We start from the raw sequence: 16,621 nt of genomic DNA on the forward strand, positions 1-16,621 counted from the left end.
CCAGACCGATCATCATCCGAGTGCACCATGGAGATGTCAAGGATCATATTCTTCGCCTCTCGAGCCAGAAGACACAACTTGCATACGGGGGAAACGCATGCATATTTTCCCCGATTATGCACCGGAGGTTGCCAGGAAACGAGCTGCTTTTACCGACGTGAAACAGCTCCTGAAAGACATTCCTGATGTCAAATTTGGCCTCCGCTTCCCAGCCAAACTTCAGATCACGTTTCAGGGACAGGAGAAATCATTTGAAGATCCAAAGCTGGCCATGTCCTACATACGTGAGAACATTGTACCACTACCATGACCAGGTTAAGGTAATGGCTATTCAAGTTATGTTCCGCGATCTTGCTGATAGCTGATAAACTATGACGAAGACAGTTTTTTTTTCTCTATCGCTCTTGGGAAAATCCTGAGACTTGACATTTGAATACACAAAAAATAAGTATCATTTGACTACTGTCTCACATCTGTCGAGCATGTCAGTGGCCTTACTTTCACTATGTGGTTTGTGCTTGTGACAGCTGGATGTTAAGTCATAAATTTGTATTTTGTATTAATGGCACCTCTTTTGCTGCTTTTGCCCTGTTTTTGTTTGTTTTAAGTTTCTTTACACACAGAAAATTACTTCAGCATTTTGTCCAAACAGCACGTGAAGCTACTAGAATAAATATTTTGAAACTGCACTCATAAAAACTAGTATAATTTCATTTATTTATTTTTCTTTTTTCTTTTTGGGGCGGATGTAAATTGAAACAAACCAATCACGTCTTGTCCTTTGACAACTGACAAGTGGCTCAACCTCAAACACCTCATCCCTCTCCTCGCATTACTGCGCCGCTAACAGCTGTTAGTGGCCAGCGGCACTACTGCCGCATAACAAAGTCCCACTCTTTGAGCATAATGCAGGATCATGTATTATGCAGCATCACGGGAGACAGAATCCTCGTCGCCAAGAAAGTGCAAAAGGGAATCAAAAAGGCAACATGACCGGCGAATTAAAAAAACAAGGGTCAGCATTGGGGTTGCCTTTCCCAGGTGGAGAGAGCTGCCGAAGGAGAAAGGTAATACAATCACAGGCCAGCGCTAACAGCGGCTAACAGCGGCGCAGTGATGCAAGGAGAGGGATGAGGCTGTTAGCGACTGGCCGCTAACAGCGGCTAACAGCCAACAGCGGCGCTGGCCTGTGATTACATTACCATTCTCTCTCAGCAGCTCTCTCTACCTGGGAAAGGCTACCCCGATGTGGGCCTTTGTTTTTTTAATTCGCTAGTCACGCTGCCTTTTCTATTCCCTTTTGCGCTTTCTTGGCGACAAGGATTCCGTTTCCCATGATGCTGCATATGCATGATCCTGCATTATGCTCAAAGAGTGGGACTTTGTTTCAAATTTGCCAGGTTAGTAGCGAAGCGCCTCTTGCTCCTCTCCTTCGGCTCCTCAGTCATGCAGTGCTGGCCTGGCTCTCAACGCCGAAGGCAGTGCTGTATGTCCCTTGCTGGCAGGTGTATTCTCAAGATGGCGAAATGTAATGGAACCCCACAGACGACTTACCCGCACAATGTACAAACAAATCCGAAATTCTCCTTTTACGAGAATAAGTCAGATTATTGGTGGAGGTAATAGTACACCAGTGATGACATATTTATGAATGCAGACATCAATTTTTGTCAATAAACAATTGAAAATGTTACACAATGTCTCTTTAAGGTTTAGCTAGAGACCCAAGCTTGTGAAGCTGGGCATATTGCCCCGGGTTCATGCACTGCATTTGGGGTAGTGCTGTAAGGTGCGGGGTAAGTATTTTGTGTTTGTTAAATACTGTATTTCGCTTTTTAATGTTTAGTGTTTCTTTTCATTTATCTGTTCTTATGTTGGTTTTTATTTTTTGTTATGTCAACCAGAGTCACAGAGTCTATTTAATAACATACTGGATATATAAAATGTTATACCCATTTGCCTTTAATATATTATATTAAGCAAATATGGCTGATTTAGGGACACATATGAATGATAGCAGGCTGCTAACTAATTTTACCAACTGGAATGTAAAAGGACTAAATCATCCTATTAAACGCACTAGGGTGCTTACTCACCTTAAGCATTTGAAAACAGACATAGCCTTCCTTACTGAAACACATGCTTAGTTCAGACCATGTCAGTATGAGGCGGGGCTGGGTTGGACAGCTGTTCCATTCGTGCTTTCAGCGCAAGGCCAGGGGAGTCATGATTCTGATTCGTAAGTCAATACCATTTGTTGCATCTAAAACTATCTCAGATCCGAATGGATGCTATATTATTGTTGTCGGAAAGCTCTATAATATACCTGTGATCCTTGCCTGTGTTTATGCTCCAAATTGGAATGATTCTAAATTTATGAACAAATGTCTTTCATCTTTACCTTATTTAGACACTCATCGGTTGATTTTATCTGGGGATTTTAATTGTGTGATTAATCCCTTATTGGATAAATCTTCTAACAAAATGACAACTAAATCAAAAACATCAGAGTGTATTAAGAGCACTATGCATTGTCTGATCCATGGCGATTTTTGAATCCGACCCAAAGAGAATATTCATCTTTTTCACCCGTTCATCATACTTTTTCACGCATTGATTATTTTTTCCTGGATAAAACCTTACTTCCTTTTGACTTCTGCACAACACAACTGATGGTCCCAACCCCATTGATAAAGCAAGAAATTCCACTAATTAACCCTGATAAGGCACACCTGTGAAGTGGAAACCATTTCAGGTGACTACCTCTTGAAGCTCATGGAGAGAATGCCAAGAGTGTGCAAAGCAGTAATCAGAGCAAAGGGTGGCTATTTTGAAGAAACTAGAATATAAAACATTTTTTATTCAGTTATTTCACCTTTTTTTGTTAAGTACATAACTCCACATGTGTTCATTCATAGTTTTGATGCCTTCAGTGAGAATCTACAATGTAAATAGTCATGAAAATAAAGAAAACACATTGAATGAGAAGGTGTGTCCAAACTTTTGGCCTGTACTGTATGTTTATCAACTCAGAGACAGGTTTATTGACGGACCCTTCGGATATAAACAGACAATTTCATAACTTCTATTCTAATTTATATACATCCGAATAGTCAACTGATCCGGATTTAATGGATACATTTTTTGAAAATCTAGTAATTCCTACTATGAACAGAGATTCTAGAGAGTCTTTAGACAGCCCCATTACTTTAGATGAAATAAAAAATGCTATTTTGTCTATGCAAAGTGGCAAAAGTCCAGGCCCAGATGGTTTCTCTACAGAATTCTATCCAACATTTTCTCCAAAATTGAGTGTTCTACTTAAAAATGTATTTGATCATAGTTTAGACCTATCCAGTCTTCCTCCAACACTCCGTCAAGCTTCAATTTCTCTACTTTTGAAAAAAGGCAAGGATCCTCTAGACTGCTCCTCGTATCGTCCAATAAGTCTCCTTAATGTTGATGTTAAGATATTAGCTAAAGTGCTGGCTTTCCGTCTTGAATCTGTTTTGCCCACCATCATCTCCTCAGACCAGACTGGCTTTATTAAGAATAGACATTCTTTCTTTAATATTAGGCGTGCATTGAATATCCTTTACACTTCATCTTAATCACAGCGTCCAGAGGTACTTTTGTCCCTTGACGCAGAAAAATTTCAATTCAATTTTATTTATAAAGCCCAATATCACAAATCACAATTTGCCTCACAGGGCTTTACAGCATACGACATCCCTCTGTCCTTATGACCCTCACAGCGGATAAGGAAAAACTCCCCAAAAAAAACCCCTTTAACGGGGAAAAAAAAAAAACGGTAGAAACCTCAGGAAGAGCAACTGAGGAGGGATCCCTCTTCCAGGACGGACAGACGTGCAATAGATGTCGTACAGAACAGATCAGCATAATAAATTAACAGTAATCCATATGACACAATGAGACAGAGAGAGAGAGAGAGAGAGAGAGAGAGATGCAGGTAATGACAGTAGCTTACAACAACATTAATGAAAGTAATAATATTATAGTTATAGTTCTGGCTACTGTGGTACAATATGTTGAAAGTATGTATTAATATCAGACAGTATACTTGTGTGACAATAGTCATATGTGTATAATAACAGTAGAAGTATGACTAATGACTAATGATGGCAGCAGCAGCAGGAGGCATCTGGCAGGACCACGGCAGCAGCACAACCACACACGTCACACTGTCCAGGCACCGCTGCGGTATGAGTTATTCTGAGAGACAGTGGAGCACAAAGGCTCCGGAGAAGAAGCCGAGTTAGTGACATCCAGAATGGCCGAGTTAGCAAGATGCAGTAATAGGATGAGAGAGAGAGAGAGAGAGAGAGAGAGAGAGAGAGAGAGAGAGAGAGAGAGAGAGAGGGAGCCCGGTGTATTATAGGGGGTCCTCCGGCAGACTAGGCCTAAGTCAGCCTAACTAGGGGCTGGTACAGGGCAAGCCTGAGCCAGCCCTAACTATAAGCTTTATCAAAGAGGAAAGTCTTAAGTCTAGTCTTAAATGTGGAGACGGTGTCTGCCTCCCGGACCATAACAGGAAGATGATTCCACAGGAGAGGAGCCTGATAGCTGAAGGCTCTGGCTCCTGATCTGCTTTTGGAGACTTTAGGGACCACGAGTAACCCTGCGTTCTCAGAGCGCAGTGTTCTGGTGGGATAATATGGCACTATGAGCTCTCTAAGATATGACGGAGCTTGACCATTTAGAGCTTTATAAGTTAACAGTAGGATTTTAAATTCAATTCTGGATTTTACAGGGAGCCAGTGCAGAGAAGCTAAAACAGGAGAAATATGATCTCGTTTCTTAGTTCCTGTTAGTACACGTGCTGCTGCATTCTGAATTAGCTGGAGAGTTTTTAAGGACTTACTAGAGCTACCTGATAATAGAGAGTTACAGTAATCCAGCCTTGAGGTAACAAAAGCGTGGACCAATTTTTCTGCATCTTTTCGGGTCAGGATAGGCCTAATTTTCGCAATATTACGCAGATGAAAAAATGCAGTCCGTGAGGTTTGCTTTAAATGAGAATTAAAAGACAAATCTTGATCAAATATTACTCCGAGGTTTCTTATGGTAGTGCTAGAGGCCAGAGCAATGCCATCTGGAGAAACTATGTCATCAGATAAAGAGTCTCTGAGTTGTTTGGGGCCAAGAACAATAACTTCAGTTTTGTCTGAATTTAACATCAGGAAATTGGTGCTCATCCAATTTTTTATGTCTTTAAGGCAGTTATGGAGTTTAGTTAATTGATTACTTTCTTCTGGCTTCATCGATAAATACAACTGTGTATCATCCGCATAACAATGGAAATTTATAGAGTGATTTCTAATGATGTTACCTAAAGGAAGCATATATAGAGTAAATAGGATTGGTCCGAGCACAGAACCTTGCGGAACTCCAAAACAAACTTTGGTACGTAAGGATGATTCATTATGAACGTCAACAAATTGAAAACGATCAGATAAATAAGATTTAAACCAGCTTAGTGCTGAACCTTTTAGGCCAATTAAGTGATCCAGTCTCTGCAGTAGAATTTGATGGTCAATTGTGTCAAACGCCGCACTAAGATCTAATAAAACAAGAACAGAGACGAGTCCTTTGTCTGAAGCAATCAGAAGGTCATTTGTAATTTTAACTAGAGCTGTCTCAGTGCTATGATGCACTCTAAATCCTGACTGAAATTCCTCAAATAAATTATTATCCTGGAGAAAATCACACAGCTGGTCTGCGACTACTTTCTCAAGGATCTTTGACATAAAGGGAAGATTAGATATTGGTCTATAGTTGGCTAACACCTCTGGATCCAGGGTGGGCTTTTTTAGGAGAGGTTTAATTACAGCTACCTTAAAAGACTGTGGTACATAGCCTGTTAATAGGGATATATTGATCATATCTAATATATGAGTGTTAACTAAAGGAAAGACCTCCTTAAGTAGCCTAGTTGGGATGGGGTCTAAGAGACACGTTGATGATTTAGATGAAGAAATCACTGCGGTCAATTCTTGAAGAGAAATTGGGGAGAAGCAATCTAAATATATATTAGATTCTACAGCTGTGTTTGAGGTTAGATAGGTAGGCCTACCATCCGAGGGCAGGAGGTCATGAATTTTGCCTCTAATAGTTAGAATTTTGTCATTAAAAAAGCTCATAAAATCATTACTGCTAAGGGCTAAAGGAATACAAGGCTCAATAGAGCTTTGACTCTCAGTCAGCCTGGCTACAGTGCTGAAAAGAAACCTGGGGTTGTTCTTGTTTTCTTCTATTAATGCTGAGTAATAGTTTGCTCTGGCATTGCGGAGGCCCCTCTTATAAGTTTTGAGACTGTCTGTCCAGATTAAACGAGATTCTTCCAGTTTGGTTAATCGCCAATTCCTTTCAAATTTTCGCGATATTTGTTTTAACCTACGGGTTTGAGAGTTATACCAAGGAGCAAACTTTCTTTGCTTTGTTAACTTCTTTTTAAGAGGAGCTACAGAGTCGAGCGTTGTTCGCAGCGAGCCTACGGCGCTATCAACAAAATGATCAATTTGGGAGAGGTTAAAGTCGGCACGGGAAACCTCTGTTACTGAAGGTATTGGTATTGAATTTAACGACGAAGTAATCTTTTCCTTAAATTTTGTGACAGCACTATCTGATAAACATCTAGTATAGTAACTGTTGCTAAGTGGCGTGTAATCGAGTAAAAAGAAATCAAAAGTAATCAGATAATGATCTGATAGCAAGGGATTCTGTGGAAAGACTTTTAGGTTATCAATTTCAATTCCATACGTCAGAACTAGATCGAGGGTATGGTTAAAACAGTGAGTGGGTTCATGTACACCCTGACTGAAGCCAATGGAGTCTATTAATGAGATAAACGCGGTAGCCAGGGAGTCATTATCAACGTCGACATGAATGTTAAAATCGCCTACAATAATAACTTTATCTGATTTAAGAACTAAACTGGATAAAAACTCTGAGAATTCAGATACAAATTCAGAATACGGGCCAGGAGCACGGTACACTATAACAAATAAAAGTGGCTGCGAGGTTTTCCAGGTCGGATGTAAAACACTAAGAACGAGGCTTTCAAATGAATTATAATCTAGTTTAGGTTTAGGGCTGATTAACAGACTAGAGTTAAAAATGGCTGCAACTCCCCCTCCTCGGCCGCTGCCTCGAGGAATGTGGGTATTATTATGACTGGGAGGAGTGGACTCATTTAGACTAACATATTCATCTTGACACAGCCAGGTTTCAGTGAGACTGAGTAAATCAATATGATTATCTGATATTAATTCGTTTACTAACACTGCTTTAGACGATAGAGACCTGATATTTAACAGTCCGCATTTAATTCTCCTGTTTTGTCTTTCTGTCACAGAAGAGGTTTTAATTTTTATGAGGTTGTTATGCACAACTCCTCTTTGTTTAATTTTAGATTTAAATAATTTAGGTGGTCGGGGGACAGACACCGTTTGTATAAAACTATGAAAACTATGGCTGGGTAACTGAACTAGAAGCTCAGAGAGGCTCAAAAAGCCTTTGATCGTGTGGAATGGGGTTATCTGTTTTATGTTCTTCGACGTTTTGGCTTCAGCGATACTTTTATTTCTTGGATCAGACTGTTATATACTTTCCCCCTGGCTTCAGTTAGAACAAATAATACACACTCACCATTTTTTCCTCTGCAGCGCGGGACAAGACAAGGTTGTCCATTATCTCCTCTACTCTTTGCACTAGTTATGGAACCTCTGGCAGCCTCGATTTGGCAATGCATAGATATTAAAGGGATTTTTAGGTCAAATCGGGAACATAAAATTTCATTATATGCAGATGATGTTCTTTTATATGTATCTGATCCTCTTTTATCTATTCCGCATATTCTTAATACTCTTGAAGACTTCGGTAAGTTTTCAGGATATAAACTCAACCTTGACAAAAGTGAGCTACTACCTATTTTCAATACTGCCACCAGTCAAATCTCTTTTAATTCCCTACCATTTAAAATAATAAATAATAAATTAAATTACCTTGGTATATCTCTTACAAAATCTTACTCTCAATTGTTAAAAACCAGTTTCACTCCACTTCTGAATCATACCCGGCGGGATCTTCTGCGCTGGTCTAATATGCCTCTATCATTAATCGGACGAATTAACACAGTTAAAACAAACATTCTCCCTAAGTTTTTATATTTATTTCAATGCATTCCACTCTTTCTCACCAAGTCTTTCTTTAACCCTATGGGCCCGAATGACGCATAGTGTGTCCAAATTCATACCTGTTCTTCTCTATTGATTTTCTCCGCGACCGTGCGTCATAGCAAGAAGCCACGTACAGTACAGGCCAAAAGTTTGGACACACCTTCTCATTCAATGCGTTTTCTTTATTTTCATGACTATTTACATTGTAGATTCTCACTGAAGGCATCAAAACTATGAATGAACACATGTGGAGTTATGTACTTAACAAAAAAAGGTGAAATAACTGAAAACATGTTTTATATTCTAGTTTCTTCAAAATAGCCACCCTTTGTTCTGATTACTGCTTTGCACACTCTTGGCATTCTCTCGATGAGCTTCAAGAGGTAGTCACCTGAAATGGTTTTCCAACAGTCTTGAAGGAGTTCCCAGAGGTGTTTAGCACTTGTTGGCCCCTTTGCCTTCACTCTGCGGTCCAGCTCACCCCAAACCATCTGGATTGGGTTCAGGTCCGGTGACTGTGGAGGCCAGGTCATCTGCCGCAGCACTCCATCACTCTCCTTCTTGGTCAAATAGCCCTTACACAGCCTGGAGGTGTGTTTGGGGTCATTGTCCTGTTGAAAAATAAATGATCGTCCAACTAAACGCAAACCGGATGGGATGGCATGTCGCTGCAGGATGCTGTGGTAGCCATGCTGGTTCAGTGTGCCTTCAATTTTGAATAAATCCCCAACAGTGTCACCAGCAAAACACCCCCACACCATCACACCTCCTCCTCCATGCTTCACAGTGGGAACCAGGCATGTGGAATCCATCCGTTCACCTTTTCTGCGTCTCACAAAGACACGGCGGTTGGAACCAAAGATCTCAAATTTGGACTCATCAGACCAAAGCACAGATTTCCACTGGTCTAATGTCCATTCCTTGTGTTTCTTGGCCCAAACAAATCTCTTCTGCTTGTTGCCTCTCCTTAGCAGTGGTTTCCTAGCAGCTATTTGACCATGAAGGCCTGATTCGCGCAGTCTCCTCTTAACAGTTGTTCTAGAGATGGGTCTGCTGCTAGAACTCTGTGTGGCATTCATCTGGTCTCTGATCTGAGCTGCTGTTAACTTGCGATTTCTGAGGCTGGTGACTCGGGTGAACTTATCCTCAGAAGCAGAGGTGACTCTTGGTCTTCCTTTCCTGGGTCGGTCCTCATGTGTGCCAGTTTCGTTGTAGCGCTTGATGGTTTTTGCGACTCCACTTGGGGACACATTTAAAGTTTTTGCAATTTTCCGGACTGACTGACCTTCATTTCTTAAAGTAATGATGGCCACTCGTTTTTCTTTAGTTAGCTGATTGGTTCTTGCCATAATATGAATTTTAACAGTTGTCCAATAGGGCTGTCGGCTGTGTATTAACCTGACTTCTGCACAACACAACTGATGGTCCCAACCCCATTGATAAAGCAAGAAATTCCACTAATTAACCCTGATAAGGCACACCTGTGAAGTGGAAACCATTTCAGGTGACTACCTCTTGAAGCTCATGGAGAGAATGCCAAGAGTGTGCAAAGCAGTAATCAGAGCAAAGGGTGGCTATTTTGAAGAAACTAGAATATAAAACATGTTTTCAGTTATTTCACCTTTTTTTGTTAAGTACATAACTCCACATGTGTTCATTCATAGTTTTGATGCCTTCAGTGAGAATCTACAATGTAAATGGTCATGAAAATAAAGAAAACGCATTGAATGAGAAGGTGTGTCCAAACTTTTGGCCTGTACTGTATATCACGTGAAACAGCGGAAATGTAGCTTTCCTGTAGCTTTCTGACAAGGCCAAGCACTTGTCGGTAGTCCAGTGTTTTCACAGCGAAAAAAAATGATAGTTACACTAAAATTATGTATAACAGAGCTTTCATACAGCTTTGCACACACATTACTCTTGGATGGATTTCTCGCGAATGCAGGCTCGCACAGAAATGCCACGCATATCACATGAAAGCTCAGTACCAGAGCTTTCCAATGATGACACACACATTATTGTGCTGTCATCCCAGCACACTATAAATCCAGATTAATTGTCTACAAAACAAAAACCTGACGAATTTCTTTACAATCCATTATACAGATCTTGTTATCAGTCACTTCATATAGTGAGAAATATTGTATCTTACCACGTCTTAGGCTTGCGTGTGTTTCTCCCTGTCTATCCACATTTGTAGTCCGGCTTTCAAGATGCAAATATCTCCATATTGTCCAGTTGACACTCCATCAAACTTTGTATGACAAGACCAGCCACTTCACCTTTGCGCACCCAGACAACTGCAGCCTAATTATGTATGCATGACAGGGCCGTAGTCACCATACATTGAGGGGGACATGTGTTCCCCCCAATGCCCAAAATGCCCCCCCAATATGTAACTGAAACTGAGAAACAACAACAAACTTTGTTTACTGCAAACAAAGTGGCAAATATTATCTTGGAGGACATCATTGCACTTGGTTGACTATTTTTCTATGATCTTAGATGTAAATATTGCATGTTTCTTTCAGATAAAACACATTTTTGACTTGTGAATGAATCAATGGAATTTCTTGCAATAATGAAAAAATACTGGCAATCATGTCTGCCTGGCACAAACCACATGTTTTGGACAACTGTGAAGTGACAGAATGTCCCAGCATCATGATTCTTATATTGCCAGATTCCAGAGAGTCTCCCCTCTTCATATATGGCAGAATATGTTGACTTCCAACTTGCTATGGTGAGATATATGTAAAAATGTAAGAATTTAGTCACACAGATTTATTTTTTCCATTGATATAAAGATTAATATACAATACAGGCACATAGAAGGACATGGAATGATGGCAAATCTGGATAGCCCAGATTGTCCTGAAAAAAAAAAAACAAGATATAGCATGTGTATGTAGCCTTTATAATGACTGTGATATGAGCTTAGAAGTAAAGGCAGTAAAAATACCCCAAAAATGCCTAGGGCCCATAGGGTTAAAAAGTTGGAGAGCTTAATTTCATCATTTATTTGGAGCAATAAAACAGCTCAGATTCGGAAAGTATTCTTCCAAACACCAAAGATGCATGGTGGTATGGCTCTTCCGAGCTTTCAAATTTATTACTGAGCAGTAAATATCAAGACTATGCTTTATTGGCTGTTTGATACCACTTCTCATGATACTCCTGCTTGACTACAAATTGAATCAAGTTCCTGCACTCGATTTTCACTCTCTGCCCTTCTGTGCTCATCAATCCCTTTGCGCACCCCCCAAGCCTGTCTGAATCCAGTGGTCTTACCCTCTTTGAAAATTTGGTCTCAGTTCAGGAAACATTACAGACTATTTTCCCAGTCTATATATGCCCCTATTGCAGCTAAACATCTGTTCCTAGCCTCCCTCATTGACAAAGCATTTGATCAGTGGTCCAAAGCAGGTATTTCAAATATAAGCTTTCTGTATAATGAAGGAACTTTTATGTCATTCGATCAAATCAAGAACAGATTTAATCTTCCTCCACATAGTTTTTTTTTTCGCTATTTACAAATTAGAGATTTTATTAAAAGTCAGTGTATACATTATCCCTCCATGCCACCAAAAACATGTCTTGATTTATTCTTGGAAATCAAACCAGAAGTCAAGGGAACAATATCCAAGCTTTATACATTTATTTTTGAGTTGGAAGACTCTTCACTTGTGTCTATAAAGGAAAAGTGGGAGAATGATCTTGAATGTAGCATATCAGAAGATAAGTGGTCTAAAATTTCTCAAAAACATTCATTCTTCATCTATCTGTGCAAGGCATGCTCTTATTCAATTTAAGATTGTTCACCGTCTTCATCTGTCTAAGGTCAAGCTCTCTCAAATTTTTCCGGAAATTAGCCCCACATGTGACAGATGCAAGCAAGCCCCTGCCTGCCTTTACCACACATTCTGGTCATGTCCCACTTTGCTAACGTTTTGGTCTTCTATATTTAAACTGTACTCAAAAATCGTGGGCTGTACAATTAAACCATGTCCATTCTTTGCTCTTTTTGGTGTGCCATCAGGGGATCTCATTTTAACGAACACTCAACTTAATTGTATAGCTTATTCTGCTCTTTTGGCAAGACATCTTATTCTTTTAAACTGGAAGAGTGACTGCCCTCCTTCCTTTGGCAGGTGGATTTGTGATGTCATGTATTTTCTCAAAGTCGAAAAGGTTAGATATGTATTACAAGGAGCTACTGGTAAATTTAGTGTAATATGGCAGCCTTTTATTTCTTACGTGGATCAGTTAACTACACCTCATAACACTTAGAAATGGGTTTTACTTGGTATAATTCTGAAACTGTGAGCTGGTGCTCTGTTGCTGTTGTGTTGTGTTTTGTTTTTGTTTTTTTGTTTTGTTTTTTTCTTAGGATTACACAACTGTAAATGTATTTGGTTGTGAGTATTGTGATTGTCAATGTGTTATGATTTGTTATGTAATAAGGACATGATTAGATGTCGCTTTCATGTCTTTGAGCTCATGTTGATACAATGGCGCCAGATAAACATATATAGATATATATATATATATATATATATATATATATATATATATATACAGTACAGGCCAAAAGTTTGGACACACCTTCTCATTCAATGCGTTTTCTTTATTTTCATGACTATTTACATTGTAGATTCTCACTGAAGGCATCAAAACTGAATGAACACATGTGGAGTTATGTACTTAACAAAAAAGGTGAAATAACTGAAAACATGTTTTATATTCTAGTTTCTTCAAAATAGCCACCCTTTGCTCTGATTACTGCTTTGCACACTCTTGGCATTCTCTCCATGAGCTTCAAGAGGTAGTCACCTGAAATGGTTTCCACTTCACAGGTGTGCCTTATCAGGGTTAATTAGTGGAATTTCTTGCTTTATCAATGGGGTTGGGACCATCAGTTGTGTTGTGCAGAAGTCAGGTTAATACACAGCCGACAGCCCTATTGGACAACTGTTAAAATTCATATTATGGCAAGAACCAATCAGCTAACTAAAGAAAAACGAGTGGCCATCATTACTTTAAGAAATGAAGGTCAGTCAGTCCGGAAAATTGCAAAAACTTTAAATGTGTCCCCAAGTGGAGTCGCAAAAACCATCAAGCGCTACAACGAAACTGGCACACATGAGGACCGACCCAGGAAAGGAAGACCAGGAGTCACCTCTGCTTCTGAGGATAAGTTCATCCGAGTCACCAGCCTCAGAAATCGCAAGTTAACAGCAGCTCAGATCAGAGACCAGATGAATGCCACACAGAGTTCTAGCAGCAGACCCATCTCTAGAACAACTGTTAAGAGGAGACTGCGCGAATCAGGCCTTCATGGTCAAATAGCTGCTAGGAAACCACTGCTAAGGAGAGGCAACAAGCAGAAGAGATTTGTTTGGGCCAAGAAACACAAGGAATGGACATTAGACCAGTGGAAATCTGTGCTTTGGTCTGATGAGTCCAAATTTGAGATCTTTGGTTCCAACCGCCGTGTCTTTGTGAGACGCAGAAAAGGTGAACGGATGGATTCCACATGCCTGGTTCCCACTGTGAAGCATGGAGGAGGAGGTGTGGGGGTGTTTTGCTGGTGACACTGTTGGGGATTTATTCAAAATTGAAGGCACACTGAACCAGCATGGCTACCACAGCGTCCTGCAGCGACATGCCATCCCATCCGGTTTGCGTTTAGTTGGACGATCATTTATTTTTCATCAGGACAATGACCCCAAACACACCTCCAGGCTGTGTAAGGGCTATTTGACCAAGAAGGAGAGTGATGGAGTGCTGCGGCAGATGACCTGGCCTCCACAGTCACCGGACCTGAACCCAATCCAGATGGTTTGGGGTGAGCTGGACCGCAGAGTGAAGGCAAAGGGGCCAACAAGTGCTAAACACCTCTGGGAACTCCTTCAAGACTGTTGGAAAACCATTTCAGGTGACTACCTCTTGAAGCTCATCGAGAGAATGCCAAGAGTGTGCAAAGCAGTAATCAGAGCAAAGGGTGGCTATTTTGAAGAAACTAGAATATAAAACATGTTTTCAGTTATTTCACCTTTTTTTGTTAAGTACATAACTCCACATGTGTTCATTCATAGTTTTGATGCTTTCAGTGAGAATCTACAATGTAAATAGTCATGAAAATAAAGAAAACGCATTGAATGAGAAGGTGTGTCCAAACTTTTGGTCTGTACTGTATATATATATATATATATATTTTTTTTTTTTTTTAATTTTTTCTTGTTGCACACGTTGTACGAGATGCGCATGTGTATTATTCATGATGCATTTGTGCATTGTACGCGATATGTAGGCAGTCATTTTCACAACACGCTAGTATTGTTGTTTTATTTTAGGGAGGGACTGGCGTTTCCGTATGGGTGTGGCCTTTTTTTTCAGGCCCCCATGTGATTTTGGACGTTGTGGCGGACTTGAATGCGACTCCAACAAGACTGTACGGCTATGCGGCCCTAGTTTGTTGTGTTTTTTCTTGTGTTGTTGTCTCGTGTTGTGATTATTTGTTTTTTTTATATTTTTGGTTTCTTTTTACTTAGCCTATAATAATGTATTATGTACAATACTTGGGCAACCTTTTGTGCTTTCGTCATGTTGTGTCCATGAATCTTTTGTGTTTAAAAAAGCTCAATAAAAAAAAAATGAATAAATAAATAAAATGAATAATCAATCAACCTATTTGCATTTGCATTTTCTTCTTCAAGACTGCACATTTTATGCCATAATCAAAAAGAAAACAAAGAAGACATTGCTATTTCATTTTCGTGGTCTGCCCTGCAAAATAGTGCCCATAATTCGAAAATGATTTGGCAATCTGAGCGGCGCAGGAGAGTGACGTTAGTAGCTGCTCTTCTTCAGCTCTGTGCTGACCATGGTGCTACCCATCTAATACGGTAGGGGGTGGTGTGCACATTTGATATATGGATGCATCACAGATCATGGCGCTCCCTGAGATTGTGCTTTCTAAACATCGTAATTTCCCAAAATTTAATAAATACCACACATAGCAACACAAAACTGCTTCATATTGTAACTAAGATATCTGCTGGAAAAAATAATTTTTTCATGGACTGTTCATTGAGTTATGGAGTTAATACGTCTGCTGACTTGACAGTCATTTAAGCTAGTAGCAGCTTATACTTGTATTTATAGCTTATATTTTGTAGACATCGTGATTTCCCAAAACTGAATAAATACCACACAGTCCAGCAACTTTTCCGGGGGAAACCCTGTGACATTGACACGTTAAATAATTTTCATACATACAAAGCTGCCTAACATAATTTAGATCTGCCCTGTAAAAGTGTGTGTATAGCGCACTGAATGAGTGTTTGGTGCGAAGAGGACCTTACAAGTGAGCACATTGTGTTTTCTTTTGACAAGCGGTAATAACATCTTCGCACAAAACACTCATTCAGTGTGCATTCAGTGAGCCACACACTGATAGGCAAAGCCTGCCAACCCTGTGGCTCGTGGCCAGCCCTGGACTATGGATTCATCACCCTCCTTAAATCAAACCATCTCTACGGGGTCTAATTGCCAAAGACTTTACACATTCCTATTCATACATTCACATGTTAATAAATATTCTTTTACCATAAAAACAAGTCTCTCCTGATTGAAATGAAGCTCAGCATAAGTTCAAGTTCTGCTGATCCCAGCCATCATTTTACCTCTACCACCACCAGCGACTAGACCATGGGGAGAGGAGGGGGGGTCCCTATTCGACTATGGATTCATCACCCTCCTTAAATCAAACCATCTCTACGATGTCTACTCGCCAGAGACTTTCCACATTCTTATTCATTCGTTCACATGTTAATAAATATTCTTTTACCATAAAAACAAGTCTCTCATGATGGAACTACAATGCACAGAGCTTGATGTCTAACAGTCACAATCAATGTCTTTGTAATATATTACTTGTAAATACATAATCAAAATGATTGTATAGACACTTAAGTCATGTGTATTTTCTGTTCTGCTGCAACCCATGCTAGGGAGCTCAGGTGTGGTTTCAGTTTCAGTGGTTTCAGGAGTGCCTCACAGAGGTTTCAGGTTGGATACATAATCCATCATGGATTTTTTTTTTTTTTGTAAATAATTGTGCTTATTTGTAAATTGTATTTTTTTTATCTGTAAATTGTATTTTTCTAATGTATTTTGTCTATGTGAACTGTAAAGTGTTTCGAGACCATGTTTATGGTGATTTTACACTTTAAATAAAGCTGAATTGAATTGAATTGAATTGAAGGGTTATTCATCAGAACACTTCAAACAGAAAACTGGCCTGTTCATTGTTTAAAGACACTGGATCCAGAGGTTATGGGAATAGGTCAACAGATAAACCAGAACTAAATCCTGGTTCTATTAAAGGGTCAGTTCCCCCAAATCATTACAAACATGAC

The sequence above is a fragment of the Epinephelus lanceolatus genome, chromosome 18 (genome assembly GCF_041903045.1).
Source record: "Epinephelus lanceolatus isolate andai-2023 chromosome 18, ASM4190304v1, whole genome shotgun sequence".
Taxonomy (NCBI): Eukaryota; Metazoa; Chordata; class Actinopteri; order Perciformes; family Serranidae; genus Epinephelus; species Epinephelus lanceolatus.